Here is a 19,017-nt window from a genome sequence, read left to right on the forward strand (position 1 = left end):
AACTACCACGCGGGCCATATAGGAGATACCACGTGAAACGGTTCCTCTGTTGTCCTGTTAATTATCACGGGAATTTTGTGTTCAGCACTTGCTACCTGATAACGACTCGTTTCCTGCTTTGCATTGTGATGTCCGATCCATCACTCAACAGCGGACGTCTGGCTCTAGCTCCACTATTCAGGCTTTCAGCCGTCCCGCCATAATACTTTCTTTTCTCGTGTTCTTTTTAACGAAGGTTGTATCAAATACAGAGAACTGTAATCTTACTTATTGCTTTTATGAATGTAAAATTTGGTGTCTCTTCCTAAGGAAAGAATGCACTTGGGTGGAATATTTTTCACACAAAGGGGGTGGGAGGAGTGAGAGCCTAAGGAAGAGCTTCATAATTTGTAATTTTCATTACGCAAGTGACAACTTGTGTTTCGAAAACCACTACCCCAAAGAGTTCCACATTCTTGTTACACGAGTAGATCTGTTCTTGACTGACATATTCCGATAATCAGACAAGCTTCACGTCCTCTGCTCCTCCTAAAGAACACCGGTCTTTGTTTCCAATAGCTGCAGCGAGGGGTGAAAGGGGGAAATGTTTATTTGAATTGGCTCCGGCAAGACTAGGACGCCTCTTGGCGGTGCAGACAATATCCTTCTTGTATAAACTCTCGAGACTGTGCCAACATGGCTGGCTTGCAACGTCTTTCGAACAGCCCCAAGGAATTTGTGTTGCTCCACTGCGATTATCATACTTCTCATTCTTATTCTTATTCTTATTCCTTTTTGTGTGCATGAGTATCTAGCTGTATACAGTGGCTTCCAAGAATCGCGAACTGTTTGTTTTTGTTAGGTAGCTCATGCTTCTAAGTTAGAGCGAGGAGAAGGGTGACGAGGAAGGGGCGGAGGTTCTCGAGGAGTGACGAATAGCGTGAAATTTGAACGGTCTCTCTTAATGCAACCTCTGGATGTATAACAAATCTCGAAAAGCGTAAGATGAAGTTCAAAGCACCTACTTCCAAAGTACGTTACGGAACAATTTAAATGTCGATGAACAATGCCGTCTTCTGGGATGTGGCGGCTTGTAGATATTGTGTAAACCGACGTTTCGGAAGAACGTATCGCCTCCATCTTCAGGGTATAAAAATCAGCGAGCGCGGAACCAGCGTGAGCAAGTGGCTGCAGACTTGACTTTAGAATAATGGTGCTGCAGAATCATCATGATCATTGCAGCGTTAACTGTGCGTACGGTAGAGCAGATGTCACGCTACAAGTACAATATATGTATATATCTCAGTGAACTATTTTCTGAAGCAGCTATGTCAATAAAGCTATATTTTTGGGACTATTTAAAAAAATACTACCTGCCCTCATGGGAATGAAATTCATCCGTACGATTGAGAAGTTAGCCGAATTTCCCTTATTGTTTTATTTCGTAGGAAGACTACTCCTTGCTAATGTCGATGGGTGGCATAAGTTACTATCCATATCTTCTCGTATGTCCTCGAAATTTCTCACTGCCTAATTAACTTCATGCCAGCGTTATCGTTAGCAAGTCCATATGGTATTTGTACTTCCTGAAGATATTTCCAAAAGGGAAACATTCTCCCATCACTCTCCCGGTATTCCCAGTGGCCGCCACACACATCTGCAGCCTCTCCTTCCCGATTCTCATACCATGCCCTTTGTACTTCTCTAATGACGTTTCTAAGAGTGTCAGGAGTTCGTCTAGCAGCATTAATGTGTAGCCCTTTTCTATATAGGGATTGCATCTTCAAGTTGCCCCTTAGCAGCGGACCGCAAATTGAAAATTTATAAACGAAACCCCAGTTCATATTTATTATTATTGATAGGATCATTTCATCTGCTGTCTCAGAAAAAGCTGAATGGAATTTTTAAAATATTTAATATATAAATATTTTATTAGAACAATTAAAATTAATGTAAATAAAAATTCAGAATGGCTATAAGTAATTAAATGCCAAAGCCTTGCTAATGTGTCCGCTGAGGCTGCACTGCGAATGCATTTATTTATACATCACCTTAGAATTTGGGGCAGCATGAGCCCCAAAATTTGTGTCTTACTCTTTTTATGGAGTTCCTTCTTATACATATTCGACCTTACTTTTATGGTCTAAGTAATTTCTTAGCTATTTTATTTAAAACATTTTAAACTGTTCCAAGTTCCGTATAGTCCCATTAAGTCTTTGCTGAAAGGGACTGAATTTATATTATGAAAATGAAGTCGCATTAAAACTGAGCTCCAAGAGATTCCATTAATATGATTACTGATAACTACAGAAATATCTGACCAGAAATTTTTGTGTTGTTTATTATCAAGTGTAATTACAATAAACACATGAACTGCATTGTTATTAAGTTAAGTGTCTTCGTGATATTACCATTAAGAAATATTTGCCCATTATTGAGTCAGAGTTTAATATAATTCTTTCAGTAATATTAGCCTATCATATACTGTTTAATACCAAGCCAGAAACATATGCACGGCCTAACTATAAGTTTAAATTCAGCGTTTAGTGAAGTTAATGGTAAAAAATGTAAAGTTATCCCTGTAATTTGCCAAGAAGGTCCATAGGGTTGTGAGACGTCGAGGGACCCACACTTTCTCTAGATTATCGGCTCACAGATAGCGGTGAGGTTGTCAGCCTTACGTATCGGCCACCCTTTATTCTCCAGGAAGATTCCTGGTACTCATTACTCTTAGAGGCTGAGTCGACTCCAGGGTCATAGTGCGGCTAGAAGAATTAGGTAATTTGAAAAATCCAATGACCTCATCGGGAATCGAACACCCTACCTTCCGGCTTGTAGCATAGTGCCTCAATCAACTACGCTACTGCATTTCCCAGCATATAGTGAAGTATAAATTTTATTCTATTTTGTTTGAAAAATCAAAGAGGTGATACATATGACACTCATAGGACCGACGGGAAATGTATACAAAATTTTAGTCAGGAAACCTAAATGGAAGAGATAACTTGATAGAACAGACTTAAATTGCAAGATGATATTAAACTGTTAATAAATAAATAAGATATTAGGATGTAGATGGGGTGACGTAAAGTAGAATACTTTTGTGAACACCGTAATGGACTATCGTGTTCCACATAATGTGGATAATATAGATATTAACTAACTCACCAGTTAAAAACTACATCTTCTCACAAAGGCCTCCGCCCCATGGAGTCAGTAAGTGGCGCAACGGGACTGACAATTGATTTAAAACAGGAAAATCAGCATCACATATCTTCATACGAGATGTGACGTGAGTTTTTCCTTTCCAAAACAATTGTATTCTCGTTCATCCTTAACATACATACAAATACACGTAATTCCTCTCTTTTTCACGCACAAACACTCACCAGAGCACACCACATGGGGAGATGAGGGGTTAACATTGTGCGGAGACTGTAACAGAGAGAAGTGTGTAGTTCTTATCCAATCAGCATTTATAGAAATGAGAGTCTTCTGAAGTGTTATAACAGTTCTTCTTTCTCTCTGGCACTGTAAAAGAATAACACTTATTCTTTCTGAACAACCATAATAAAGAAAAATTCAGTTCAAGTTTTCCCAGAATTCTCCCCAAGGACATGTCTATACATTCGACCGTTTCCTGATACAAACTTTTGTACATCTATATTCGTATTTTTTTTTTATTCCATCCGAAAAGAATCATTAAACTGGCTTCTACTGAAGGGAGTATAGAAGGAGAAAGAATTCTGTAAAATTTTATTGTGTGTCTGTAACACTTTACGTTATTTTATTTTCACAAATAAAACTTTATATACTTATTTCATCATTTTTTGTTCGTAACAATTCCTCATCAAACTCTCTGTTGCGTAGAAAAGTCTTTACTTACATGGAGGCTACATGACGTCATTATACACCGTCACAAATGCATGCTTAACTCTGCTGCCATTGTGAGCCGGTATTGTTTAGATCTTGCTATCAAGTTCTGATAAGCGACAGTTACAATACGTGGCATTTACTTTGTGTTAGTGTATGGATCCTATTCTTGAATGACTGACTTCCCAGACTTCAGCTGTATTCATTTTCATAAAGAAACAGAATTGCGCGCTAATAATCTTACTGCAAACACGATACAGACATAATTCCAACGGCTGCGTCACACAAACCTAGGCTTCGAGTATAATATAGTTGCGATATGCGTCAAGCAACAAAGGCACTGAGATGTCTATTGCTCGAAAACCTTATTTCTGTTGTCCAGATTCGTAATTCTGCAAGTCTCTGAGATAGAGAATTGTGTAAATATAGCGTTATGCTCTTGACATGAAGTGACACACTGACATGACATCCACTCGCAACTTAATGCACTACTTCACAATAATAATCTGTTTTTAAGATATGTACATTTCTTTGTGAGGTAAAGACTTTCAGGAGGACAGATTTTATACCTTCAGACTTAGTAACAACAACGTTTCGTGAACCCATATTTTGCGGTATTTATGTCATACAATGAGACCTATTGTGAGGTGTCATATCCTTAACAAGTAGAACTTATTGAAAACTTCATAAATTGACGTGGTGTATATGAGGGTTCCGGTAGAGTAGGCCTAACAATATTACTAATTCTATATGTGTAAATTTCCGTTTACACTGATATGTTACTTACGTCTCCGCTAAGCGGCCTCCGTAGTCTAGAGGTGACGTTCCCACCTCATGACTCGTAGTACGCGGGTTCAAATACCCGGCGGAGGTCGTCGAATTTTTAAGGGCGGAAAAATTCAGGGAACAAGTCCTCCGGGAGGGACTTTAAGCTGTGTGTCCCGTGTCGTAACTTTACGGCACTTAAAAGAACCTCATATCCCCAAAAGGGATCACTGAGCAAAATTCCAGGACTTTTCCCGCCCAACAATAGCCTCTAAGGTCTCTGATAGATGGGGGAAGCATTATAGACACCGCTAAGCAAGTGGCCGAACTCGCTTGCTCGGCGGGACTGATGGTACGCACCATTTATCGGTAGGGTATAGAGACTGGTAGAATATCAGAGGGAAGCACAATGGACTAATACTGGTCTAAGTGCATGGGGAAACCCACCCTCTCCAATAACTAACTACGACGTAAGTAAAGTGCATTTCCTGGACGTAATGTTGTAATGATTTTTTTTTACGGAAAGTATAACAGTGCGTACGTGAAGTGACCGCCAACGGCATACTGTTTATATCAATATTCAAGAATTGAATTGAAGTATTATTATTTTCCTAGGTGCTCTTCAGCTGCTAATATTACTTGTAAGGACATCGATCTATTTGGAACCAAAACCGTTCCTCTTCATCACATAATTTATGATGGTAAAATTTTCATTATACAAACAATCTCCCCAAGCTAACTATATCGACCGAGTGATCACTGCTTGTCGGCGAAGTTAGTGCCAAATTTAGCGGATAGAGGGTGTCGCCTGGTCAGCGCAACGAATTCCCACGGCCGTTAATTTCGGTTTTGTAGACCGGAGCCACCATTTCCTTGAAAGAGCTCCTCAGTTATCCTCACGAGGCTGAGTGGACCCCGTTCTAGACCCGCTACTATTAAGAAAATCTGGTACCGCCTGGAATCCAACTCGGACCTCTGGATCTGTAGCCAGGAACTCTAACCACTAGATCATAGAGAGGTCGAATGTTCTTATTGTTAGAATATTAACTATATACAAAATGAATGTATTGGCGGGACTAAATTACCTGAATTATTATTATCATTGTCTAAATTATACAAATTACCTTGCATTGTCTTCTGTTTTTTTATGTGTTCGTTTCCCTTCTTTCTTTTGCTTCAGCTTACTAAATAATTGGCCTTTAGGCTCTTACATAAGCATGTATATAAGCAAGAAATTCAGTTAAATATTGTATGATATCTATGGGCCCTGGGGTTTAGTCAGCCTCTAACAGAAATTAATACCAGGAATTAATTAAATAATTTTCCTTGGCAGTAAAGCGCGGCCGGCGCGTAGGGCTGACAACCTTACCGCCATCTATGAGCCGATTGTCTACAATGGGGGACCCTCAACGTCTCACAACCCTATGGGTCTTCACGGCCTGGTTCGGGGATAGTTTTACTTTTCTTACTTTTTATATATGTAGATTCTAAATGGTTCTGACGATGGTGGATGACACAGAATCACTAGGTTCTTGGACTTTTTCCATCGTCCGGAATTCTAGGTAATGGAGGACACGACGTTTCGAAAACTGGATCTGTTTGAGTCTTCAGGTGTTAAAGGAACACACCTACTCAGTTAGGCCCCTTGAGAAAGAGCTAATCTCAATCACTGGTGTAGGTGTCTTCCTTTCTCACCTGAAGACGGAAACAGATCCAGTTTCCGAAACGTCGTGTCATCTATTACCTAGAATTCCCGACGACGGAAAAATTCCAAAACCCAGTAATTCTGTATGATATATATGTACTTATATCATGGTCCCTAACTTCGAAACACTCCATGCTTCTTACATAAACCGTTAGGTACAAATGAACATCAGCTGCTTCTTTGAAGTTTAGAAGTTGAATATTTTATTTGCACATTACCAATGTTTTCGTTACTGATACATACGCATGTGGGTGTGCATAGAAGGAAGGAACAATGAACATGCCTGAAGTTGGAAGTCTCGAGTTCCAATCTTAAAAACAGGCTTAAATTATTAACGGAATCCGACCCTCATTTGTCACTGAACACTGCCAGCATCTGCATTCAGCATAAACTGTTCAGGAAAGCACTTGATAGCTGCCACCAATCAACACACGCGAAGTGCACAGTCACTAACAAGAGGGAAGAAAGGCCTCGTGATTGATCGTAAATGCGAACCACCCCAGAGGGAAGCTTTTAAGGCATCTTAATCTCCTGCACTTGGCTTCACGTCACGTTTAGGGGTTTCTCCAAAACCAAAACAGCAACGAATTATGGGAATAGAAGGCGGGGTCACTTGAGCGAGGGGACATGAAAACACCCCCAACCCATGATGCTCCCTTCTGTTGAGTGTCACTTTCAGAAAATTGGTTTCCATCATTCATTCTTCCCCCGTTCCGCCTTTAAATCCAAGAAAAATCCTCTCCTCCCAAAGACCTTATAATTCCAGATTTATAGGGTGACAAGTGACAGACACAGAATTAATGTTGCGGACAGATTTTAACTTAGACGCACGCGTTAAGAAAATTCTGTTATGGAGGAGACTTCTTCTAATTTTTAAGGGTATATCTGAGAGATGAGGTCAGTTTTCTGGATCTCTTTCCGTGACGAAGAATATAATAACTTCCTTCACAAAAATGTACTTAAATAACACGGCGTGATAAATCCCCTGGCTGATTTCTTCAGTCGAATATATCAAGCACAACATACTACTGGGAGCGATGCTTACATACAGCAGTGCAGACAATAAAGTTATTTACCGAAGAATCTTTAACACATGGAAGGAATACATAATATATAACGTGACATGTGTAATAATATACATTAAAGAAATATGATTTTCAAAGAACAAACTTCAGTGTCTTTATGAGATCATATGCCATCAGAGTAGGAAGGAAATGTATGATTTTGGAAGGACAACACTAAACTGCATCTTATGAAATGATGGGACATTGATGATTGATGTGTTAAACTATCGCGTCTAATACCCATGATGAACTATATTTTAATAGGGGTTTATAATGCCAAATGCAAAAATGTGGAGTTGTGTTTTAATCACGAAAAAGGGACCTGCGAGTACGGTAAACCTCTCACTGGCTCTAGCTGGTTTTTGCGGCAACTGAGCAAAATATGCTAACTGCTTTTCCTTCGCAACTAACAAACAGTGTGTACAATAGTAGCAGTTGTTTCTCAGAACGGCAAGATTATGATACTGGACCGCCCGAACACCGAAATCACAAGTTCAAATTCCATTCTTTTCATGCATGTATGGCCGCCAATTTTTCTTGTTTTTCTGTGTAAGTACAGGCCGCTCCATTGCCGATCTCCTGTTCAAAGTGTCTTGCAGAATGTTTAATGTTTGATATTTGGGGATTAATTCAGATTCAGAGGCTAGTGATGGCATGGAAACTAACGAAGAATAAGAGAGTAAATAATATCCTATTTGAAACATTTTGTCATATATAGGATACAAACAAAACAACAAATAAATTTTTAAATATTATTTCACACTAATTTTATTTAAAAGATTTTATAATGTTTCTAGTATCGGAGTACGAGTATGAAACATACACATAAACACTTCATTATATACACAGTGGAGAGAAGGAAGGTCTGATTTACTCTATATTATTATTAATTGAATTATTATTATTATTATGCCTCTGCAGCCTTTTGTTGGGCTTTAGCCGCTTTTTTTTCAGTTTCTTGATCATATAAACAGTCGATAGAACTCTTTTGACGGGGAATCAGCTAGTCGCAAGGCCGCTACCTACACACAGAATAACACAAACACAGAATAAGCGCACACAGACATCAATGTCTTGAGTGGGTTTCGAACCTACGATCCCAGTGTTCGATTGGGCGAAGACGGTTCATGCCTTAAACCGAGCGACCACTGTGATCAGTTTCGACTATAACTGGTGAAACTGATGTCCAGCAGTCCAGAATACACAGTTAAAGATCTACTGGTTTGATTGTTTACCTGTTAGAGAGCTGGAAGTGAATGTTTCTGTCCACGGCGCCGAACACTTTGAGGCATTACATGGAACTCGTAATGGATATGCTGCAGCCTGTAAACAGAAGAGGACATACGGAACATCAGATAGTAGGATACCAGAATTTAATTTGTTTTGTAGAAAATTCGTAAATGTAAATCAATGGCGTCTATTGTAAGAAGTTCCCGTGTTTCAAAAACCACGTATTCTAAAATAATAAAATTTACTAGATTCACAATTCATACAGGGCCAAAAAGAGCAACCTGTCAGAGCAGAGCGAAGGATGAATATAGTGCTAATCGTAATTGCGACAGGATGTACTTTTTCAAGCATCCGAAATTGCGTCTAATCAAGTTTTGCCCCTATGTCATTTAGTGATGTTACGCTAAAATTTAGGCCGCGCCATAACTCAAGGGGTTAGTCAATGGCTTCCCACCGCGGCGGCCCGGGTTCGATCCTGGGTCTGGTCCAGTGGGATTTGTGGTGGACAAAGTAGAGATGGGGCAAATTTTCTCCGAGTACTTCGGTTTCCCTTGCCAATATTCATTCCACCAATTGCTCCACAATCACCCCCACCTATCATTTGGGGTGGGTACAATAGGGCAGAAGTGGCAACAGTACAAGGGACTTAGTCTCATCCCATTAGCAATAAAAGAAATAAGCTAAAATTTGAGGTAATATAGAATGTCATAAAAAGGAAAAATCTTTTTTAAAATGTGAGTTAAGAGAAATGTTATCCATTTCTTCCAGGAAGAATCACAAAAATCTCACTTCGGAAAGCTGACGTTGCAACGTAAGTTCAACCAACTTACTTAGGAACAGACTCTCGGGTAACGTATTCCTGTTGAACTTTCCAGACTTCTGAATTCCATGCTGAGAAAGTCACTCCACTGGTAAGGTTATAGAAAAATTGCCCCTGTGTTTAATTAATTAATTAATCACAATTCCGTAAAGATGCATCGGAACTGGAGATATAGCTCCAACATTTTTAACCACTGTGTTAAATAGAGGCGAGTGGACAGCTTCATTCACCTGCCGCTTTAATCCTCAGAAAACATACCCTAGTACCTATTATACAGCAGATTCAAAGTCTCAATGACGCTATGGAAAAGTGAGAAATTGCTAGTCGCTGTCGGGAATCGAACGACGATTCTTTGGTCGTCCGACCCGTAGCTTAGTCGCTGTATCACTGAACTAGTTCATAAGATAAGAGAGGCTCTATATCACTTAAAATTGTCAAAGTGATTATTCATATATGTTCAAAAGATCACTTAAAATAGCAGAATGATGCAACTTCAGGCTGTGGATGGAGATGGCCTGCAGACCTGAAAAGTACAGAATGAGCAGTCCCGACTGAATGTCAGTCTGTGATTTTAAGGTTTAGGCCTGAACTTGAGGCTTTCAATCTCTCGCCGTTAAGATCGCAAATAATACACATTATTATTAACACTCACGGAGGGTTCAAACGTCGAGATATTCTTTGACAAGGTCTACAGGAATGGATGAAACTGGCTCAGGGCAGGATCCTGTACTGGGCTTATATGGAGAGGCAGTGAACCTTCCCTTTCCGGAAGAAGTTCTGATAGTTCTGTAATTAACAACTTGTCAAGGAATGCTTTGTAGCAATAGAGAGTTAGTTAAGTTGTCACATAGACGGATGTAACACTTATTTCTGCACCAATGACGTAGTACAACTAGATTCTACGGAATCTTCTTTGATATTCTTCAGGAACATCTAAAGAACTGCGCTAAAGAACTCGTCCTTAGAGCCTAAGCCTGTGAACCTGAATGGCGCAGTCGGTATAGCGACTGGCTACAGGTTGGACGACTGAGGGTTCAGAGTTCGAGTACCAATAATTAAAGTAAAGCTATCCCTGTAATAGGCCGTGGAGGCCCATTGGTTTAAGAGACGTTGAGGCTCCCACAGTTTTTAGACAATCGGCTCACAGACGGCGGTGAGGTTGTCAGCCTTAGGCGCCGGCAGCCTTTTACCTCCAGGAATATTCCTGGTACTCATTTCTGTTAGAGACTGAGTTGACCCCAGTACCATAGTGCGGCTTGAAGGATTAGGTAAATTAAAAAAATCCACCTCATCGGGATCCGATCCCTAGTCCCAGTACAGGCAAGAATTTTCTTCTCTCCACGTCGTTCATACCGGCTCTGGAGCTCCTTATACAATGGGTAACGGTGGCTCTTTCCCCGGGAGCAAAGCTGCCGGAGTGTGAATCTGACCACTCGCCTCCAGCTAGTGCCGAGGTCAAGAAAACGTAGATCTATACATCTACTTCCTCATACTTCTTCATGATTTAGTGCTTAATTAGATAAGCACTGGGACAACTTTCCTTTTTTACCGACATTCTAAGGCTAGAATATATAAAGATAAACACTAGTAGTGTATTTTGTAAAAGCGTTAAATGTGTTTCGCATTTCGTAGCTGTTAACAGTATGGAAACTCGTTTAGTTCATAGGGTTGCCTCACATATCATTAGTATCGCAAAGCATGCCACTGCAGCTCACCTGCACGGTATCCCTTTGTTCCGCCTCTCTCTTTTTCACTACAGACGGCCTTGATCACTCAGAATTTATCTCCCACGTGACCTTACAAACGATGTCTTCCCTTTGATAGTCTGCCACAGGTACACCATACTGTGGCGCGAAGTGGAGACTTACTCTCTCACCACTGAGAGGAACTATTAAACGATTTATTACCTCCAAGATGGCACCATAAACACTGATTATATCCACGTTAGCAAAGCAATAACACAACCACTCACTATATATAATGGTCAAACATTTTTAGCGAGAAGGAGGGACGTCTACAATACGAGGAGAAAAGAGAAAGAGTTGTTCGAGAATTGTGTCACTTTTATGTTGTTATTTTGATGCTGATAAATAACCAATTACGATAATTTTAAGGACCCTATTTAAGAGTAATTTAAAATTTTTACTTCTTTTCTCTCCTTTGAAAGCCTGGAAGTCACTTCTCTTACAAACAGCTGTTAGAGGTTGAGGTTTTGTAGGCCTACGAAAGACAGTATGTCTATTAACTCTATCTTGTGGACTATATGAGCAAACGATAAACTTAATAGAAATGCTTACAAATTTAAAGCGTAGGTGTTTAATGTCATACTGTTCTAGCTTTTGATTTACGGATTTATAAATGCTCTGAGACACCCTGGCTCTTTGTGAACGGACAAGAATTCTTGTCCAACCAATGTCATTAGGAGCCATGTAATTCGTATTTTTACACAAAAAATGTAATTTGTGTAAAATTAGACACATATAAGTATAATTCTTATAAATGTTTACTGTTTTAATCATAATACTGAGTTGGATTCCAGGTTCTCACAGAGGTGATTATGAAGAGTTCTGTCTTCTGGGATGTAACGCCGTGTAGTCTGGTGAAAATCAACTGACGTTTCGGTGGAAAATATCACCTTCATCTTAAAGGTCGAAGAGAAAGCAAAGAAAAAACCATGACGCAAGCAAAAATAAAGCCAGGTTCTGTTTTGTGTGTTCTTACTTTACTTACACTTAACCCTGAAGAGAGAAGCGATATGTTATTCTGAAACAACCGTTGATTTTCACCGGACTGTTAGCTGTTATGTCCCAGAAGACAAAATTTTTGTACGTGAACGTATTATGAAGTGCATTAATGAATTTCGAGAAACCCACGCTCATAGTCCGTACAATTTATTTATTTATCTGTTTGTTTAATGACGCTGTTACCAGATCAAAATATAGCCCGTAGCATTGAATGCTAGGATGATTATATAACTCGAACGGTTGTGGGACGAAGTGATTTTGGCCTAATTTGAGGTCGAAATTATTATCTCCTCATTTGTCTAGAGGGACAGACTAAAATCAGGAAAAGCGTCAGTGAAAATGGTTGGACTCTGCTCCCAAATTTAAAACTTGGACCTCCAGAATATGACTGCAACTTTCTGACTCACGAATCATAGAGTTACAGCCAGAAGGCGAGGTTATTTTTATGTCTCATGCCCTAGTGTTTAGAGAACCGCTCGAATTGCAGTGGTTTACCCGTTAAAGATGGTACCCAAAAGCAATAGTGTCTTTGTACTTGGACTTTCGTGCACTTCGTAGGCAGCAATGTGAATTGTGAACGTATGATATCTATTTAGCGTATCTGCACTGTTTGGCAACGTAAAATAAATTATCTACTTATCTCATTCGAGAGTCTTGTTGTGCGACCGATGTTAGCTCTTAGAAGTGACAGCCTTCTTTTCAAACCTGATTTCTTTTTCCAGCGGATTTCCCTACTAAAATTCTGAAAATATTTTATTTCTTCATCAATTCTATACTTCTGTCCCGTCGTAATATTCTTTATTTAAATAACTTTACAATTCCATATAATATTCAAAATTTTTAAGTGCCTTCATAAGCAATGTCCGTAATATCCCCATGACCTCATTCACCTTCGACAAATTTTTCCTGAAACACTTCAAATTTATCAAATTCGCAATAAAAAGGGAGACAGACGTTATGTCAATCCAAGGCCGTGCCATAGCTCAAGCGGTTAGTCGCTGGCTTCCCACCGCTACGGCCCGGTTTCGATCCCGGGTCTGATGAAGTGGGATTTGTGGTGGACAAAGTGGCCCTGGGGCGGGTTTTCTCCGAGTACTTCGGTTTCCCCTGCAAATCTTCATTCCATTAAATTCTCCATCATCATAATCACCCGGGGCAGGCTACAATAGGCCAATTAGCGGCCGCCGTGTCGATTGGACCTAGTTGGACCCCCCCCCCCCCACAAGCGAATTTTATATCACTCCGAAGAGTTTGAACAGCAGACGAGTTAACAGTTACTGAACTAACAACAGCTAGCACACACTTCATATGGATTTGTTATTCTTTGTTACTGTAGTTCCCTGGTCTTGAATATAATGAGGTTGTTTCAATCCCATTAATATATACAGACATAATTTGTTCCAGATTGATTTAGTGACCTTCAGATACACATATAGGCTGCGTATGCCTACATTCATCCTTACACAGTACCTATTTCTGAATTAATATTTAGCATGTGAATTAATTTCTAAATGCATACAAAATTTCGGTGATGCATCTTCTTGGGAAACGTCAGCTTTGAAGATGAGACGAAGACAGGAAAATATCTTTATGAAAATAGGCAACTGGATGCATGAAAAGTGATAGTTTCTTAATCATCTGATTCTGCTACTAACCTATCTATAATGCCCTATGCAAATTGTCCCAGGATAAAAGGTCAGTATTCTGGGAAATCGAAGTATTTGTCAGTCTAAACAAAAAATAGTTTATATGTTCATGTGTCCTATTCCGAAAGGTTTCCAAGATAAAGCTATAGTTGTTATCGCCCGCAGAAAGGAACGTCAAGATGCACTGAAAAGAGCAACACGCCATGTCCTCACATGAGTTGGAAAGTGCATTGATGTTGAAGGCGGGATTTTCGAAAATGTGTTATACTAGGTAAACTGTACTAACTTTGTCACTTAAATAATAAATACTGGCATTAAAAACAATTTTGAAAATGTAAAGTGAAAAAACTCTATCTCGGAAACCGTTTAGAATAGGACACATGCACATGAAAAGAAACTCCTTGGTTTTAGTCCGCAAGCGAAGTATACCGACCGAGGGACCGCCGCTTGTCGACGAAGTTAGTGTCAACTTTAGCGGATAGAGGGTGTCACGTGGTCAGCTTAAAGAATCCCCACGGCCGTTAATTTCGATTTTCTAGGCCGGAGTCACTATTTCCTTGAAATAGCACCTCAGTTATCCTCATGGTGCTGAATAGACCTCGTTCCAGGCCCACTCATTCATTAGTAATCTGTCAAGACGACAGGTCCACAGTCTCTTCCAAAACAGTTCCTCCACTTGATGCGATCTAGAGCTTTCTCCTTCAAACGAAAATATCCTCTTCTGTTCCCAAGGTCATCCAGCATCTTCTTACGTCTTCTTCCTCGTCTTCTGGTCACTTCTATCCGCCCCTCTATCTTTCCTTCAATAACTTCTTTTAGAAGACAGTCACCGCGTAAGATATGACCAATCCAATTAGCCTTCCGTTTTCTTATTTCGTGTAGGATATTCCTCTGCTCACTGACTCTAATTAACACTTCTTCATTTCTCACACAGTCGGTCCAACTGATCTTCTCCATCCTTCTCCAACACCACATTTCGAAGCTTTACACACATAACAAGTCTGTTCAGAACACTATATTCATAAGGATACAGATTTTGTTACTTCAGTGTCTTAAGGGAGGTAAGAAACTACGTACATATAAAGGAAAGAGGTGATAGTGAAGCTACGAAAGAAATTATTCACTGTTATATTTCAAAGAGCTTTCCCAATAGTTAGTAAGCGAATTTCTAACACAGGTCTAAACGAATACAAACTCAGTCTCACTTGATGAAGAATCAAAGACAGCCTCACATAAAAGAAGGCAGTACTTAAACGATTTCCGCTGCGGATTTCGGGAGCTCCATAATATTGTTAGTTAACACAAGAGAGAAGAACTGGGGCCCAGGCTCTCACATTCAAAACTCGCTACATACTTCTGTGCTGTGACAATATAAGAAAATCGGAAAAATTATTTCTTATGCATATCGCATCAGCAGGGTGCGGCAGGGTGCCTTATGTATTTTTCATGTTTTGAAGGCTACACAGGCTTGCAGGCTCCATAATATTAATATCACAGGGCCGCAACATTAGCTGTCAGTATGCCAGTCACACGTAAATTGAATTTCTGCTACCCTCAGAGTACGTTTCCAACTTACCCCATAACCCAAGCCTTTCGCATCACCACCATCAGCGCCACCCTCTCCCAACATGGGAATGCTGTTAGGCAAACGGAAATTGTATATATTCTCCGCACCATCATCTCACTAACTCATACCCCCTCCTGATTTCAAACTGTACCTGCGTAAGACTTATTATGTCATATACGGCGCAACGTATATAGGTAACCTCTTCTCGTATTACATACTGGGTGGTAAATTTCGATGGGTGATATATCATTTCTTCAGGGACAGAGCGGGAAACTTGCACTGCAGTGAAGCAGACTCTGCAGGTACACTATGTTAACTGGGCGAGACGACTGTGAAGTTCTTATGAAAGGTAAAATTGTCCCTGTGCTTAATTAATTAAGCACTACGCCATGAAGGTATATGGGATGTATAGATCCATATTTCCTTGACCTCGGCAATAGTTGGACGTGAGTGATCAGCTTCACTCCCCGGCCGCTTTACCCCCGGGAAAGAACCCGCGGTACCCGTTGTATAGGAGATTGGGTGGGCCCAAGAGCTGGTCTGGACGACATGGAGAGTAGAAACTTCTTGACCCTACCGGAACTCGAACTCCGACCTCTTGGTCGTCCAGCCTGTAGTCAGTCGCTCCAGCCTGTAGTCAGTCGCTATACAGACAGCGCTATCCCGGCTCCTCTACAATTGTTTACTTAAGCAAAAATGTTGATTGTTTTTAATTTTTATGTATTTACTCCTGTAGCCTGTTTAGACTCTCTTAATATGTATATCTCCGGTCACGGTAGCCGAGCGGTCTAAGGCATGCACTGTCTTCGCTCGCTCGGAAGCCGGCATTGTGGGTTCGAATCCCACTCAGGGCATGGATGTTTTTGTGCGTTTTTCTGTGTTTGTCTACAGGTAGAGACCTTGCGACGAGCTAATCACCCGCCCAAGGAGTTCTACCAAGTACCAAGGGACTCGGACCCGAGAAAGACTGTGCTGGAAAAACCAGCAGCATATACAAAAGACAGACCCGTCCTCCCGTCAGAGAGGGCGCCCACACAAAACAAGACCGTAACTGTCAAACAGTAATAAATATCTTGTCATGAGCCCCAGATGGAACTCGACACCAAGACTTACTGGATGACTGACCGTCAGTCGCAATGTGACTTTGACTTTGAAGAGAATGTTACATAAGGACTATTCCCGCAAGAGTTCAGTTGGAAAAAAAGATCTCTGGTCGTGGGTCTCAAGGGGCCTGACGCCAAGACGAACTGATTGTCGGTAAACCGCCAGTTGTAAAGTAACTTTGTCTTTGACTTTGAGCAAGGTAGTTGAAGTATGATGCTTAAACTTAGTGGCGATCAGGCCTATGACGGTTCAGCTGATTAACTGCACTTTCAGAGTGGTTACGTAAGTTAAGATGTAACCTGCTGCACAGTCCTCATTGTATACCTTGTATAAATGTTACAGTGCAGTGATAATGGGTGCACAGGGTCCATAGTGACCTGGACGCCGTGACAGTGCGGATGTACTTCAGTTGACACTACGGGGAAACAAACGTAGCGCCTACATAGAAAGACCGACCCCTCCCTCATCGAAGAAGAGGCCTCATACCGAAACACGTACATTTCTAGGACAGAGTAAAAAGCTTGGTAATGGATCTCGAGGAGACTGGGGACAGGAATGACTGTGCTGGCGAAAACCTACAGCACTTTTACCGACCAACCGGCCAAGGCCAGGTGTTTGTCGTCATGAATAGCAGTTGATGGTCAGTGAGAGTCCGCGTTGGTCAGTGAGTTCTAGTGATTTGTTAGCGAGTAGTCAGTGATGGCTATTTATGTCACGAGTTGAGACTTGACAACTGAGTCAGTTGCGAGAGGATCGCCAACTATTATGGATGTAAGCAGAAGACTCTATTGGTATCCGTTACTAGGCAACAACTTATGTGAATATATAGCAAACTGAGACTATGCGTATGCTGCAGTGAGAAGTATGGTGCCTGAATTAGTGAAGGCGTTATAATTAAGTGTAGTTACGATTTATCAGCTTTCAATAAATCCGATAACAAAACCAAACTCCGTATCTGGTCACTAAAACGTGACAATATCTTGAAATATGAAAACGCTTAATTCGCTCACGATTCTGAACTAAAGTTATTTAACAGTGCTAAAAAAAAGCGTTAAATTTCCATAGCCTCGAACGGGAAAAAGTAGATGGTCGAATAGTAATCATACGGAAGCAGTTATGACCTAAGAGAATAATCACGAAAAACTTTAGAGAACAGACGATCTCGGTAAATTTTCTATTATCTCTCCGAAACAATTCAAGTGCCTGGCCTAGTTAACGACGCTGCTGCGGCCATCAAGAGTGGTGCAACTTTAACTAAGCTTAGTGTAAAGACTTCTTTCACAGAACAGAACTATATTCTGGGATGTGACGCCGTGTAGTGCGGTAGAGGTTTACTAACTTTCGTTGTAAAGCACTGACTCCCAAGAAATCAACGAGCAAGAACCAGGAGGCCCTGAAAACTGAGGCAGTATATTTCTCCGAAACTTCGATGTACTCAAGGGCTCACCGCTTTTCACAGTCACCGTTGTGACAACCTCAAATCCCAAACTTCTTTTACGCTTCGTAGACATAAGTTTGAGGAATTTAGTAGTAAGCAGAGAAGCAAAAGCAAACAAATAACATTATTTATACTTTAATGTGTATACCTATTACTAGGCTTCACATTCCCACAACACTCGAAAATGCAACAACTGGACGTTGATTGGTACGTAAGAGCGCGGTAAACAATACAGGCTGTGTTTTCCGTTAGGTCCATGCAAAATGTTTATAAGTAGCGTTCGGAGGGACAGGCGTAATAGTAGACGGTACAGTGGAGTATACAACAGTAGTCGAGAGTAGTCGAGTCTCGGAACTGGAAGCTGCAGAAATGGCAAGAAAGGAATCAGACGGTGTCAAGAAGACTTCACGTGTGATTTGAAGTTACAGTGAGACCGTGATAAATCCGTTGCTAGGACATGGATACTGAGAACTGAGAATCCTAGTGTGTGAGTAACCGTGAACTGAAAGGGTGTAGAATAGCGTTAGTGCTAAAATTTCCTGTAGTCTCGAACGTGTAAGTGTATAAGTGTCAATAAATCCAATAATTTAATCCAGAACTCGTTATTATTCGTCACGGAATCCCGGACACGTGACAATATTAACAGTTTTTGTGTATGTATGTATATATATATATATTTTTTTTTTCAAACGGGCTATGGGTAAGACTCAATATCTGTAAGCGTCCTATTTGCAGTATATTGTGCAGTGCCTAGTGCAATGTATCAACACAGTCCATATCTTTGCTGTTGTCGCTGAAGGTGGGTCTTGCGAAAATTAAATTTTGCTTGGTCTACTTCTACTCAAAAAAAAAAATCTGAAAGAAAAAAAGCACAATAATTTTGGAATTTTAAAACACGTGTATGAAGTATTTACAGGTGTGTTGTTCTGTCTACAGTCACATAAGAAGAACTGAGCTGCTGCAAGCCTAGAGCTTCGATCGATAGACTCCAGTAAAACCCAAGGCCTTCAAACGTCGCTGCAAGGAACACGTGTGACTGCATTGTGTGTGGCAGAGGTTTGTATCGAATGAAAGAATGTGTC

At 40.5% G+C, this 19,017-nt stretch overlaps 1 protein-coding gene across 2 annotated transcripts in view; it reads right to left on the bottom strand.

Annotated features, from left to right (window-relative positions):
* Nucleotides 1–19,017, bottom strand: part of LOC111861851 (homeobox protein abdominal-B) — a 452,675-nt gene that overhangs the window by 93,622 nt on the left and 340,036 nt on the right. For both annotated transcript variants that reach the window (XM_023846773.2, XM_033750534.1), the window contains exon 5: nt 8,622–8,709. The gene's annotated coding sequence lies outside the window, so the exon portion shown is untranslated. The remainder of the gene's footprint in view (nt 1–8,621; nt 8,710–19,017) is intronic.

Source organism: Cryptotermes secundus, unplaced genomic scaffold (genome assembly GCF_002891405.2).
Source record: "Cryptotermes secundus unplaced genomic scaffold, Csec_1.0 scaffold180, whole genome shotgun sequence".
Lineage (NCBI taxonomy): Eukaryota > Metazoa > Arthropoda > Insecta > Blattodea > Kalotermitidae > Cryptotermes > Cryptotermes secundus.